Genomic DNA, 13,783 nt, shown 5'->3' on the forward strand with positions numbered 1-13,783 from the left:
CACCAGCCCACCTGTTGATCACTGCACCTTGGGGGATGTACGTGCATTTAATGCATTTCACAGGAGAAAAGAATCAGCACACAAAGATAATGGGAAGGTAAATATCCATGATTTTCACTTTTGAGCTTGAAGTATTTTAAGAAATGCTGAGCTAGATGAGGGAAAAAAATTAGGTGTCAGATTCAAAAAAGAGGATTTACACAAATGAACTCTTTCTACAATTAGAGTTTGTAACCTTCCAGGTTAAAGACCTCGCTCTTCATGTGCCCCGAAAATTTAACCTACCTTAAACGTATTACACTCTGCATAGGAAGTTGGTTTAGTGGTCAAAACAGAAGATGAGTAGTCAGGTCTCCTGAGTTCTGTTGCCAGCTCTCCACCTGATTAGCTGAGTGGCCTTAGGCAAATCACTTGACTTCTCTTACTCAAAGTATTCATTTCTGGAATGAGTACAGCATTATTTTATCATGTAGGATGTTGTGGGATGTAAATAGCTGTCTTTAAAAGCACTTTGAGATACTCAAAGTGGAAGATGATTTGTGAGGGCTGAAGCTTATTATTTTTTTATTTGTTATCATCATCTAAGTTTTGTAAAAAAAAAGAAATCTACTATTCCATACCTGAGCATTAAAAAACAAAATCTTTATAAGTTGGTCTTGTCCATGGACATAACAGGAATTTAAGATTTCTGCTTTTAAATATCTGACATATCTGAAAGAAAAAGAAAAATCAGTGCTAAGAAGAAATACGGGTTAAAAAATGATAGCTCTGTATGTTTCCTTCCTCTTTTATGCCTTAGCATTATGAAAGGTTACTGTAGACCCAGAAGAGGTAATATTTTGTTTTGGTTTGTGTCTTTATGGGGGGGGTTGCAAAATTAGGGACTGCTGTTTCATCTGTGATGTTTAAAAATTTGCAAGATGGGTGGATTTCCTCCCTCCCGCTTTAAAAAAAAAGAATATTTGTAATTTAGAGACATTTCCCCTCTAGATTTTTAACAGATCATTTTGGACATTTGACATAAAAAAGCAAATTGACAGCTATCTGACACCATGGTTTGAATTCCATAGAATTATGTATATCTTCAGTTCCAGAGAATTCTCACAGTTATGTGGGTGCCATTCAAAAATTTGGACACTGAGTATACATTAAGTGTGGCACTCCAGGGGTTCTAGGAAGTGAAATTGTGGCATCTAAAGTATTTATCAATAACTTTTATGAAACAGAAAACCTCAGAAACCCTGAAAACATGTTTACTAGAATGACTAGAAAATACATGGTGTGCTTGTATTGTCTCTCTCTGTTAAGTAGTTATCCTTGTTTAAAGGCACATTTTAATCTTACCCTTATTTTATAGTTTAAAAGAAAAAAGGAACAGAAAATCACAACTCAAAACACAGTCATCCAATGAAGGTTTGATGGGACCCCCCGCTTCTTTTCAGGATTTGCCTTCAAATAGTCCATGGTTCCCATGATCTCACAGGAGCTGTTCATCCCTTCTAACAGGAGCTCCTCCGAGCAGTCTCCAAGCTGCAGACAGGCTTCTCTCACATTGGGAGCCTGGGCAGGGCTGAAATGGAGTAGATCTCCTTTTAACTTCCCCTCTCCATGCCTAACATTGCTGCGGGTGAAATGCAGGCAGTGCTAACTAGGTCCACAGTCTCTCATTAACCCTGTCAGTGGGACCTATCTGCCCCATCACTATGAGGAAAAATGTTTTACTCCTGTTAACCCTGCAATTAATACAGCTATAGAAGAGCAAGCTGGATTCTATTTTGCTTTGCACACCATCAGAAAACTGTCAGCTAAATTCAGCTTGCAGAATCACTAATCTTTATTCCCAGTGATGGTTTCAGAGGTGGAAAGAGCCCAGCTGGATTCTCAGATCCCAGGAGCAGTTTGTGGTGCAGATAGTTAGAAAAATCACCTTTTGGCTTTCACGTTAAACATATTTGATCTAAAATCACTACGAGAGAGTATATTAGAATATATATACAGTTGTATTTCAGAATATAAGCACACTTTAAAAAATCATATATTTTATTTTTGTGGAACATGTAACATGAAAGTGAAGCACACTGTACATTGCATTAAAACCATGCACTATTTGCCAGATATCTGGTGTTCTCGGTGTGTTGGAATCCAGCAGATACAGGAATTGGATCCAATCAGTGGACAACATGTTACCTTTTCCTCTTGGGACCGATCACATGACTTCAGCTTGCATTTAATTGTAAAGATCAGCAAGTAGATGAGCGTGAGGGGAAGGGTGAGGAAACCTAACCCTAACCTAAGGTGAATATAGCTGAACTGCTCGGTAATAGCGACCACAATGTAATTAAATTTAACATTCATTTGGAGGATGAGAAATACCAAAGAAGCTCACCACCGTAGCATTTAACTTCAAAAGGGAGAATGACACAAAAATGAGGAAGCTACTTAAACAGAAATTAAAAGGAACAGTCACAGAACTGAAATGCCTACAAGCTGCATGGAAACTTCTTAAAAACACCATAATAGAGGCTCAAATTAAATGTATACTCCTGTAGGGAGCCAGGGTGGCTTCCCTCCGAACCACAGGGTAAAGAGCAACCCTCTCAGCCTGAGTGGGCAGGCCCAGACCAAGCTTACCCCCAATCCCCGGAAGGGGAGGGGTAGAACAGGAAGTACAAAGGGCAGGGCCCTTTGCCAAGTGAGGGCAGCATCAGGGAGGGAAACAGACAAAGGCTGCTAGCTGTTCCCTCCAGACCCTGCTGCCGACCCAGGGGAGGCCCTGGGCCAGGAGAAACCTGACCTGGAGGAAGGACTGAGGCGACCAGGACTGCCAGCTGCCGAGTACCCGGAGGAACTGGAGGGGCCAGGCTGTAACCCGGGCCAGCGTGAGCCTGACACAGAGGGGGAGCTGGAGCTGCCAGCAGCTGAATACCCGGATGAGCTGGAGGGACCGGAGAGGCCCGCTTGAGAGACCAGGTTGGAAGTAGCCCAGGGGCAGAACTGCACAGTGTGGTGGGCGTATTTGATCAGCATGGCGCGGACGGTTCCCCGGTGACCCAGCAGCGGTAGCCTGAGTGAGCGGGGCCAGACCAAGCGGTACCCTCTCGCCCCGCCACTGTCAGGGCCCTGGGCTGGAACGCAGTGGAATTGGGTGGGCCTGCGTTCCCTTACCCCGGCCAACCTGCTTTGGGTAGCAGAATCCCAAACGCCACTGACTTGTGCCAGCGCTCCCCTGCCTGAGGGGCGCGCCGCAGACTCGTGTCGGCGCTCCCCTGCCTGAGGGGCACGCTACAGACTCTGGCCAGTGCTCCCCTGCCTCAGAGGCATGCTGCAGACTTGTGCTGGCACTCCCCTGCCTGAGGGGTGCGCCGCAGACTCTGGCCAGCACACCTTCTCCGCTAATTCCCCAGTGACCGAAAGGGGTGACTAAGGCCTGCCAGTGGGACAGTAGCTCTCCATTGCCCCCTAGAGGCTCAGTGGACTGATTGAAACCTGTCACGAGTGCTGGAGAATGCGGGCACCAGTCCCTATCCCTGCAGGAAGGGATTAGAGCGAGGAGGCCTCTGAAGCTCCCCTAATTGAAAGATGGAAAGGCTTATCCAGTTCCTGGCTGAGAGCCAGCAACAGCAGCAGCACCAACTCGTACAGCAGCTGTGTGCCCACCAGCAGCAGGTGCTTCAAACCTTGGGGGCTCCGCACCACGAACAACAAACCCAATGCTTCCAGTAGCTTGCAACCCTGTGGCTGGGCCACGGCGGGGCTCAACCAGAGAGGGTAGCCACCCCAACCCCTCCTGCCCCACCGATCCGTCTGGCCAAGATGGGGCCTGAGGATGATCCAGAGGCCTATTTGGTGACCTTCGAGCGGGTTGCCTCAGTGGCCGGTTGGGCATCTGACCAATGGGTGACCCTCCTCGCCCCATATCTGACGGGGCCTGCCCAGAAAGCTTACCGTGGACTCCCAGATGATGAGGCCCGCATTTACGCTCAAGTGAAAACGGCTATCTTGGATGCCTTCGACATTACCCCGGAGACATTTCGGCGACGGTTTCGGGAAAAGGTCTATCCAGTAGGCGCCAGACCCTGGGCTGTGGCCCAGGAATTAAAGGACGCAGGTGGCTGATGGCTACAACCCGAGCATCGAACAGCGGCTGAGGTGACTGAACAGGTCGTCCTCGAACAATTCGTGCACATCCTCCCGACCCAGGGGAGGGTATGGGTGTTGCGGTACGGCCACAAAGTCTGAGCGCGGCCGTCGTGCTTATGGAGGACTTTCTAGAGGCAGAGGCCCCGATAGGACTGGCAGCCCGCCCCCCAAACTCTGGACCCAGTGCACAGAAACTTGAAAGGAGGTCCACCTCCCAAGCCGACGCACCACACCGTATCCGACGACCAGATGGCGGCAGGACCGATTTTCCCCGACGCCCTGAGTCCCCACTGTGCTCCACCTCTAGATGCTTAACCCGAGCACCAGGCCCCAGCCAACCCTGCAGCCCCACCGGTGCACCCATGCGGCTGGGGCGTCCAGAGGTAGGACCTTGCTTTCGGTGTGGCGAGTACGGGCATCTGCAACAGGGCTGTCCTGCAATGGACTGCAACTTTGGCCTGGTGTGCATCGGGGAGCAACGGGCCCGTCTGCCCTCCTTGGCCAAACTGACAGCCCCCATGGAAGTCGCCGGGACCCACGTTGTTGGTCTAGCTGATTCAGGCTGTGGGCAGACCATTGTCCGCCAGGCGCTCTTCCTGGACACCGAGCAGCCCATTGGGGAAGTACGGATTCAGTGCATACACGGAGACGTGAAATCGTACCCCACAGTTCAGGTCCCCACCATGGTGAACGGAGCAACTCAGTTAATGAGTGTGGCAGTGGCATCATCTCTCGCCTATCCAGTTATTCTGGGCCGCGACTGGCCAGACTTCGTCGAGGTGTTTCGATCCCTACCGACCGAGGAGGCGTTCGAGGGAGCTCCGCCTGAGATGAAGACAGGCCCCGACTCGAGGTCAGATCCCGGAGTTGCCCCAGTTCCCACACCCGGGCAGGACGGCCTGGAAACAGCTGGCCCCCCTCCTGACCTGGTGGACTTTAGCCGAGATCAAAGGGAGGACCCTATGCTCCGGTTTGCCTATGTGTAGCTGGCCCGGGTGGATGGTGAGGTCGTGGAGGCCTAGGTTTGAACTCAGTCATGAGCAGCTCTACTGCGTTGATCGAGACCCCCAGACCCAAGAGGTCCGGACCCAACTCGTGGTTCCCCGCATTCATCGTCGGGCTGTCCTGAAGCTTGCACATGACATCCCGGCTGCAGGCCATTTAGGCCAGGAAAAAACAGTGGTTTGGGTCCTGGCCAGGTTCTTCTGGCCCAGCGTCCACCATGAGGTGAAGGATTACTGTGTGTCGTGCCCGGACTGCCAACATGCAGCCCCGGCAGGGGTACGGAAGGCCCCCCTGGTCCCTTTACCAGTCGTAGGTGTACCATTTGAGTGGGTAGTGATGGACCTGGTGGGGTCATTTCCAAAGAGTAAGGTGGGCCATCAATACATCCTTATCCTGTTGGACTACGCCACCCGCTTCCCCAAGGCCATCCCCTTAAGAAGTATCACCGCCCACACTATTGCTGCGGAGCTCGTGAAGATTTTCACAAGGGTGGGCCTCCCACGGGAGATACTCACTGATCAAGGGACCAACTTCACTTCTAAGCTGTTCCGTCAGGTATGTGCCCTATTAGGGATTAAGAAACTGCAGACCTCGGTCTACCATCCCCAGACTGACAGATTGGTAGAATGTTTTAACCAGACCCTGAAGGGAATGTTGCGGCGTTTCCCCACCCAGGACCTCTGCCAGTGGGACCAACTGCTCCCTCCTTTACTAATGGCAATTCGAGAAGTCCCACAGGCGTCCACGAAGTTCTCCCCGTTTGAGCTCCTCTATGGGTGGCGACCCCGCGGGGTGTTGGACCTCTTGAGGGAGACTTGGGAACACAACCCGTCTGCAACGCAGGGTCTCTTACAATATGTCTTACAGCTGCAGGGGCGGCTGGTGCGGGCGGGCGAGCTCGCGAAGGAGAACTTAAATACAGCCCAAAGAGCCCAGGAGCAGCACTACAATCGGGGAACCCAGGCTCGATCATTTGGGCCAGGGAACCAAGTACTCCTCCTGCTCCCCTCAGCGGAATCAAAGCTTTTTGCCCGCTGGCAGGGTCCATATGAGGTCCTCCGCCGGGTAGGGCCTGTCACCTACGAAATCCAGCAACCTGGTCGCGGTAAGGAAAAACAGATTTACCATGTAAACCTCTTAAAACCCTGGCAGGAACAGGAAGGACTACTAGTTGCCCCGTACCCCCCCGAACCGGACCTGGAGCCCCAACCGCCAGAGGAGTCAGATAATGGTGAGCCCCAGCTAGCAGAGACACTCACAGTCGAGCAGCAAGAACAGGCCTTCTGCTTAGTAAGGGCATTTCCCAAGACATTCACCACGAAACCCGGGCGGACTATGCTCGCCTACCATGTGATCCAGACTGAACCCGGGGTGGTGGTCCGAGAGACAATCCGGCCATTGCCTAGGTGAATGCAGGAGGCCGTAGAGGTGGAAGTCCAGGCCATGTTGTATCTGGGTGTTACTGAGCACTCCCAGAGCGAGGGGCGGAGCCCCGTCGTCCTCGTACCAAAGCTGGATGGGAGCCAGAGGTTTTGCATTGACTTCCAGAGGGTAAACGCCATTTCAAAATTTGATGCCTATCCGATGCCCCGCATCGATGAGCTCCTCAACCGGCTCGGGGAGGCCTGTTATATCACCACTTTTGATCTCACAAAGGGGTACTGGCAGATCCCCTTGGATCCCAGGTCCAAGAAGACAGCATTTGCCACCCCTTCAGGGTTGTACCATTTCACCCAGATACCTTTTGGCCTCCATGGGGCCCCGGCAACCTTCCAGCGTTTGATGGATCGGATTTTGCAACCACACACAAAATATGCTGCGGCCTACTTGGACGATGTGGTCATCTATGGCAATAACTGGGAGGAACATCTTAACCAAGTAGCAGCTGTCTTCCGGGACCTCCGCACAGCCGGGCTTACGGCCAATCCAAAAAAATGCCAAATCGGGCAGGAGGAAATCACTTACCTGGGGTACACCTTGGGACGGGGACAGGTACGCCCCCTCATCGGGAAAGTCCAAGCCCTCCAGGAATATCCGGCGCCGACCATGAAGAGGCAGGTGCGTCAAATTCTTGGGCTTAGCTGGTTATTACCGGCGGTTTGTACCCCACTTCGCGAGCATTACTGCCCCGCTGATGGAGCTCTTGACCGAGGACAGCCCCCGCCAGGCGCATTGATCCAATGAATGCGAGGCGGCCTTTCGAACTATCGAAAAATGGCTGTGTAGCAATCCAGTACTCTTCAGCCCTGACTTCCATCGTGACTTCATCGTTCAGACTGATGCCTCAGGAGTAGGGCTTGGGGCAGTCCTCTCACAGGAGGTGGACAGGGAGGAACACCCTATTGTTTACCTCAGTCGGAAGCTGTTCCCCAGAGAATGGAATTACTCCATCATGGAGAAAGAGGCCTTAGCGGTTAAGTGGGCAGTCGATGCCCTGCGCTAATACGTCCTCGGAGCCCCCTTTACACTGGTTACAGACCATGCACCCCTGAAGTGGCTTAATAAGGAGGACAGTAATGCCAGACTGATGCGGTGGTATCTAGCTCTGCAGCCCTATGCCTTCACGATTCACCATCGGGCAGGAAGGGACAACGCCAATGCAGACTTTCTATCCCGCCTCGGAGAGGGTGAGGACGCCAGCTCCGATGGTCGGGAGCTGGATTTGAGGGGTGGGGTATGTGGGGAGCCAGGGTGACTTCCCTCTGAACAATAGGGTAAAGAGCCACCCTCTCAGCCTGAGTGGGCTGGCCCAGACCAAGCATACTCCAATCCCCAGAAGGGGAGGGGTGGAACAGGAAGTGCAAAGGGCAGGGCCCTTTGCCCAGTGAGGGCAGCACCAGAGAGGGAGACAGACAAAGGCTGCTGGCTGTTCCCTCCAGACCCTGCTGCCAACCCAGGGGAGGCCCTGGGCCAGGAGAAACCTGACCTGGAGGAAGGACTGAGGCGAGCAGGACTGCCAACTGCCGAGTACCCGGAGGAACTGGAGGGGCCAGGCTGTAACCCGGGCCAGCGTGAGCCTGACACAGAGGGGGAGCTGGAGCTGCCAGCAGCTGAATACCCGGACGAGCTGGAGGGACCGGAGAGGCCCGCTTGAGAGACCGGGTAGGAAGTAGCCCATGGGCAGAACTGCACAGTGTGGTGGGCGTATGTGGTCAGCGTGGCGCGGATGGTTCCCCGCTGACCCAGCGGCGGGACCCTCTCGTCCCGCCACTGTCAGGGCCCTGGGCTGGAACGCAGTGGAGTTGGGTGGGCCTGCATTCCTCTACCCCAGCCAACCCGCTTTGGGTAGCAAAATCCCGAACACCACTGACTCGTGCCAGCACTCCCCTGCCTCAGGGGCGCGCTACGGACTCTGGCCGCCACACTTTCTCCGCTAATTCCCCAGTGACCGAAAGGGGTGACTAAGGCCTGCCAGTGGGACAGTAGCTCTCCATCGCCCCCTAGAGGCTCGGTGGACCGATTGAAACCTGTCACAACTCCAAATAAAAAAACATTAAGAGGGCCAAAAAATATGCCACAATAGGTGAACAGGGTAAGAGAGGCGATTAAAGGCAAAAAGGCATCTTTTAAAAATTGGAAGTCAAATCTTACTGAGGAAAATGGACAGGAACATGAACTCTGGCAAGTCAAAAATAATAATAGATTTAAGCAGGTCAAAAAAGAATTTTAAGAGCAACTTGCAAAAGATATACAAAATAGCAACATTTTTTTAAGTACATCTGAAGCAGGAAGCCAGCCAAACTATCAGTGGGGCCACTGAGGGTCGAGGTGGTAAAGGAGCACTCAAGGAAGACAAGGCCGTTGCAGAGAAGCTAAATGAATTCTTTGCATCAGTCTTCACTGCAGAGGATGTGAGGGAGAATCCCACGCCCAAGCCAGTCTTTTTAGGTGACACATCTGAGGAACTGTCCCAGATTGAGGTATTAACATAGGAGGTTTTTGAACAAATCAGTACATTAAATAGTAATAAGTCACCAGAATAAGATGTTCTGAAGGAACTCAAATAAGAAATTGCAGAATTATTAATTCTGGTATGTAAACTGTCACTTAAATTATCCTCTATACCAGATGACTTGAGGATAGCTGATGTAATGCCAATTTTTTTAAAAGGTTGCAGAGATGATCTTGGCAGTTACAGGCCAATAAGCCTAACTTCAGTACTAGGTAATTTGGTTGAATCTATAGTGAAAAATGGATTTATCAGACACATAAATGAACACAATTTTTTGGGGAGAGAGCCAACACTGCTTTAATAAAGGGAAATCATGCCTCACCAACCTGTTAAAATTCTTTGGGGGGGGGGTGTCAAAAAACATGTGGACAAGGGTGATCCAGTGGATATAGCGTACTTGGATTTTCAGAAGGCCTTTGACAAGGTCCCTCATCAAAGGCTCTTAAGCAAAGTAAGCTGTCATGGAATAAGAGAGAAGATCCTCTCTATCAGTAACTGGTTAAAAGACAGGAAACAAAGGGGATGAATAAATGTTCAGTTTTCAGAATGGAGAGTGGTGGATAGCTGGGTCCCCCAAGGATCTGTACTGAGACCAGTGCTGTTCAGCAAATTCATAAATGATCTGGAAAAAAGGGGTAAACAGTGAGGTGGAAAAGATAGCAGACAATATAAAATTACTCAGGATAGTTAATTCCAAAGAAGACAGCAAAGAGTTATAAAGGGATCTCACAAAACTGGCTGACTAGGCAAGAAAATGGCAGATGAAATTCAGTGTAGGTAAATACAAAGTGATGTACATTGGAAAACATAATCCAAGCACTACATACAAAATGATGGGGTCTAAATTAGCTGTTACCATTCAAGAAAAAGATCTTAGAGTCATTGTAGATAGTTCTCTGAAAACATCTGCTCAATGTGCATCAGCAGTCAAAAAGCTAACAATATTAGGTACAATTAAGAAGGGGATAGATAGTAAGACAGAAAATATCATCATGTCACTGTACCAATCCCTGGTATGCCCACACCTTAAAAACTGCCTGCAGTTCTGGTCGCTCCATGTCAAAAAAGATACATTAGAACTGGAAAAGGTACAGAGAAGGGCAACAAAAATGATTAGGGGTGTGGAACAGCTTCCATGTGAGGAGGAATTAAAAAGAGTGGGACTGTTCAGCTTGGAAAAGAGATGAATAAGGGGGGGATATGATCGAAGTCTATAAAATCATGACTGGTGTGGAGAAAGTGAATAAGGAAGTGTTATTTACTCTTTCACATAATGCAAAAACTAGGGATTACCCAATGAAATTAATAGGCAGCAGGTTTAAAACAAACAAAAGGAAGTACTCTTCACACAATGCAAAGTCAATCTATGGAACTCATTACTAAGGGATGTTGTTAAGGCCAAAGGTGTAACTGTGTTCAAAAAAGAATTAGGTATGTTCATGGAGGATCGGTCTATCAAAGGCTAATAGCCAAGATTGTCAGGGATGCAACCCCATGCCCTGGGTGTCCCTAAGCCTCTGACTGCCAGAAGCTGGGACTGGACAACAGAGGATGGATCACTCAGTAGCTGCCCTGTTCTGTTCATTCCCTCTGAAGCATCTGGCACCGGCCCCTGTCAGGCTACATGCATCATTGGTCTGATCCAGTATGGGCATTCTTATATTCTTCTGACCTGTACCCACATGACTGGGATAGAGATTTCACTATGATACGGTACATAATGTCATCATGCTACATCTTGTTTGAAATGTTTAATCATATGACATTTCAGTTCTGTTATCATATGTGCAATATGTAAATAGAAACATTGAAATCATGACCCCTTAAAAAACACACACACAATGAAAAGCCAGTGTGTCCCCAGCGGTAGGTATACTAGGAGACATGAAGTCCAAAGACATATATGCAACTAGATCTGGAAACTCTTTACACAAGATTGCAAAGTCATTCTGCTTATAAAATTTATTTTGTATGGGTGAGCTATCAAATGCTGGATTTTCTAGGAAAAACAGCTTAAGCACAAGCTACTTCTAGATATTCCAAAAAGTTTATGAGTAACGCTGGAGCAGCAAGTTGAAAAGTCAAAAGTATACTGAAAGTTCCTGATAGTCACAGCCTGACATCATCAACAGGAGACCTGTATTCATTTAAAATAATATTTAAAAAATTAAAGTAGCTGTGAAAATATTTTACTGCTCCTGGTTGTTGTTGTTTTTAATCCTGGGCATATTGGTGTGAACCACAGTAAAAAGGTTGAGTAGTTCCAGGCAATGTCCTCATAAAGATTTATATGCATGTCTTGGAGCAACTTTTGACTAACCAGTTGATGTTCTCTTTTAATGGATTTCTATTTCGTGATGCAGTAGCAGCTGGTGTTCCAGCAGCCTAATGGTAGTGGAATAGAGGGAAATTGCTGCATTGCATTTCCCTTTTGATGTCACTGCCAGGACAGTTCTTTCTTAGTGTTCCCATTCACATTTCTCAGTTTTCCTTTGCAAAAGAGTGCAGTCTTATACAGTCCACTTAAACCTGTTAGCATGTGCAGTATGGCGTCCCCTAGGGCTGCAGGAGCTCTGTCATCCTTTTAACCAATGTTTCTTTTAATGGCAATTACACACTAAAGGATTTTCTGAATCTGAAGTAGTCTTTCTCTCTTTAAACTCCTTCCCTTTCAGAGTTGTCAGCCTCTTGGGGGTGGTAAATAATAGATATCCCTTTGAAAAGAAGACAAAAGGTAAACTGGAAAATGTAGATATTACTTGTGAAAACTTAATTCCTATGCTATTCTGAGCCAAGCACATAAGGAGTCAGAAGGAATTGCGGGCTTTTGCCTGTTTATAAAAAATGACATTGACTTTGGTTTAGTAATAAGATTTGATTGCTTCTGTGTAGCTTTTGAGAGGCTGCTATGCCACTAGGTAATCATCAGCGATAGAAATTAGTTCACAAATAATGACCTACATAACTCATGTGAGTGAGGATGTGTTGACATTGAAGGAAGTTTTGTGCACTCAGTCATTACTGTACTGACTCAGCATCATCCTCCTTAGAGCAACAGCAGTTTTTGGCAGTTGCTTATAAAGTATTTTTACAGCAGACCACAATGGAAATATCCTCTCTTGTTTAAAATAACCTTTTTAAAAGAACTGAAGATACATAAAGCAACAAATAGGGAGCTTGGTAGCCAGAGAGACACCAGAGATAAAATAAGGCATTTTTAAAAATACCTAATCTGTGTTACTGATAACACATTATTGCAAGGGAAATTGTTTTAAAAATCAAATTTACTTTTCAGTATTTATGCTACAGCTTTTGGTTTTTAAACCTATTTTAGGAAGTATGGAATGAAGAGAAGGCAGGTGGGAGCAAGTTAATAGGAGGAAGGGTGGGGATGGGAGACACTGAGGAGGGAAAGTGAGATGGGAGAGGAAGGAGGGAGGAAAGGATGGAGAGGAGCATAGAGGGCAAGGAGATTGAAGCTGACAACAGAGTGACTGAGGCAACAGGGAGATGGAGCAAATGGCCACCCGGCAAAAAGTAAGACAGTTCTGAGTGGAAAAAAACAGTCTGGTAAGATCACTCATCACCGGCAAGTAGGAGTTTGGGAGGGCATGGGAGGGGGAGGGCATGAGAGCCCCAGGTGGGCCTCTCTCCCTGCCACTGTGCTGCCAACAGTACTCCCAGGCGAGTCCTCAGAGTGTGCCTTCTTTTTTTTCCTCCTATTTTTCCCTTCTGCCTGAAGAGGAAGGTTGCACTTGAGCTCTGGTGCCCCTGTAGCAGAGGATGCCTCCAGTTTTCTCCACATTTAGGTCCAAGCCTGGAGGCAGCAGAGGAGCCCGAACGGGGCCATACACCACTGCCCCACTCCTGCAGCCACTGCTGCCTCTAATTCCTACTGTGAAGAGGAGTCTCTCTCTTTAGTGACTATGGATTCATTCGTAAGTTCTTTGGGGGACCCGTCACACTTTGTATTACAGTAATTAAACCTGGAAGTCACAAATGTGTGGATCACTGTGGCCTGGTCTGTGTCTGACAAGATGAGAAGTAATCATCTGGCAAGCCAAAGGTGGAAGAAAGTGTTTTTGCTGCTGTTATTACTTGCTGTCTAGAATTAAAAAGAGTCCAGGAGGACTTCTTGGTTGCATACCATTTTAATGATGGTGGGACAGACACCTTCTTTTGAGGATGAGGGAACAGTATTGACTGGTGCTTCAGGGTATCTCCCTCTACCCATTAGCATCACCTGTGTCATCTCTGGATTTAATTTAGCCAGCTGTTCCTCATTCAGCCACTGATCTCATTTAAGCATTAGGATCACTTGGAAAGAGGTGTGATTTGAATTTAAGATTAAGTAGATGTATACTTCAGTATCATCTGCATATTGGCATTTAAAGCTGTAGTTTATGACAATCTCTCCAAGGATTTTAACATATAGAATGAGAGAGGAGGAAAGAAAAGAAACATGTAGAACTCCTCCACAGATGAGGGCCCTGACTCCCGAAGAGCAGTTACCCATCACAACATTCTGGGGGAAGTCTGTTCAGGAGAAACAGAACCATCTGAGGGGGTTGCCACTGCCCCTACCTTGCTCCCAGAGGTGAATCAGCCTCACATCATGATCCATGGTGTCAAATATAGCACCATCTTTTGAAGATATGTAATAGCGATGTACTGTTCTCTTGTCAT

At 48.4% G+C, this 13,783-nt stretch overlaps 1 protein-coding gene across 26 annotated transcripts in view; it reads left to right on the forward strand.

Annotated features, from left to right (window-relative positions):
* GPHN (gephyrin) overlaps nucleotides 1-13,783 on the forward strand; it is a 587,889-nt gene that overhangs the window by 469,876 nt on the left and 104,230 nt on the right. The window lies entirely within an intron of this gene.

The sequence above is a fragment of the Caretta caretta genome, chromosome 6, assembly GCF_965140235.1.
Source record: "Caretta caretta isolate rCarCar2 chromosome 6, rCarCar1.hap1, whole genome shotgun sequence".
Classification (NCBI taxonomy): Eukaryota; Metazoa; Chordata; order Testudines; family Cheloniidae; genus Caretta; species Caretta caretta.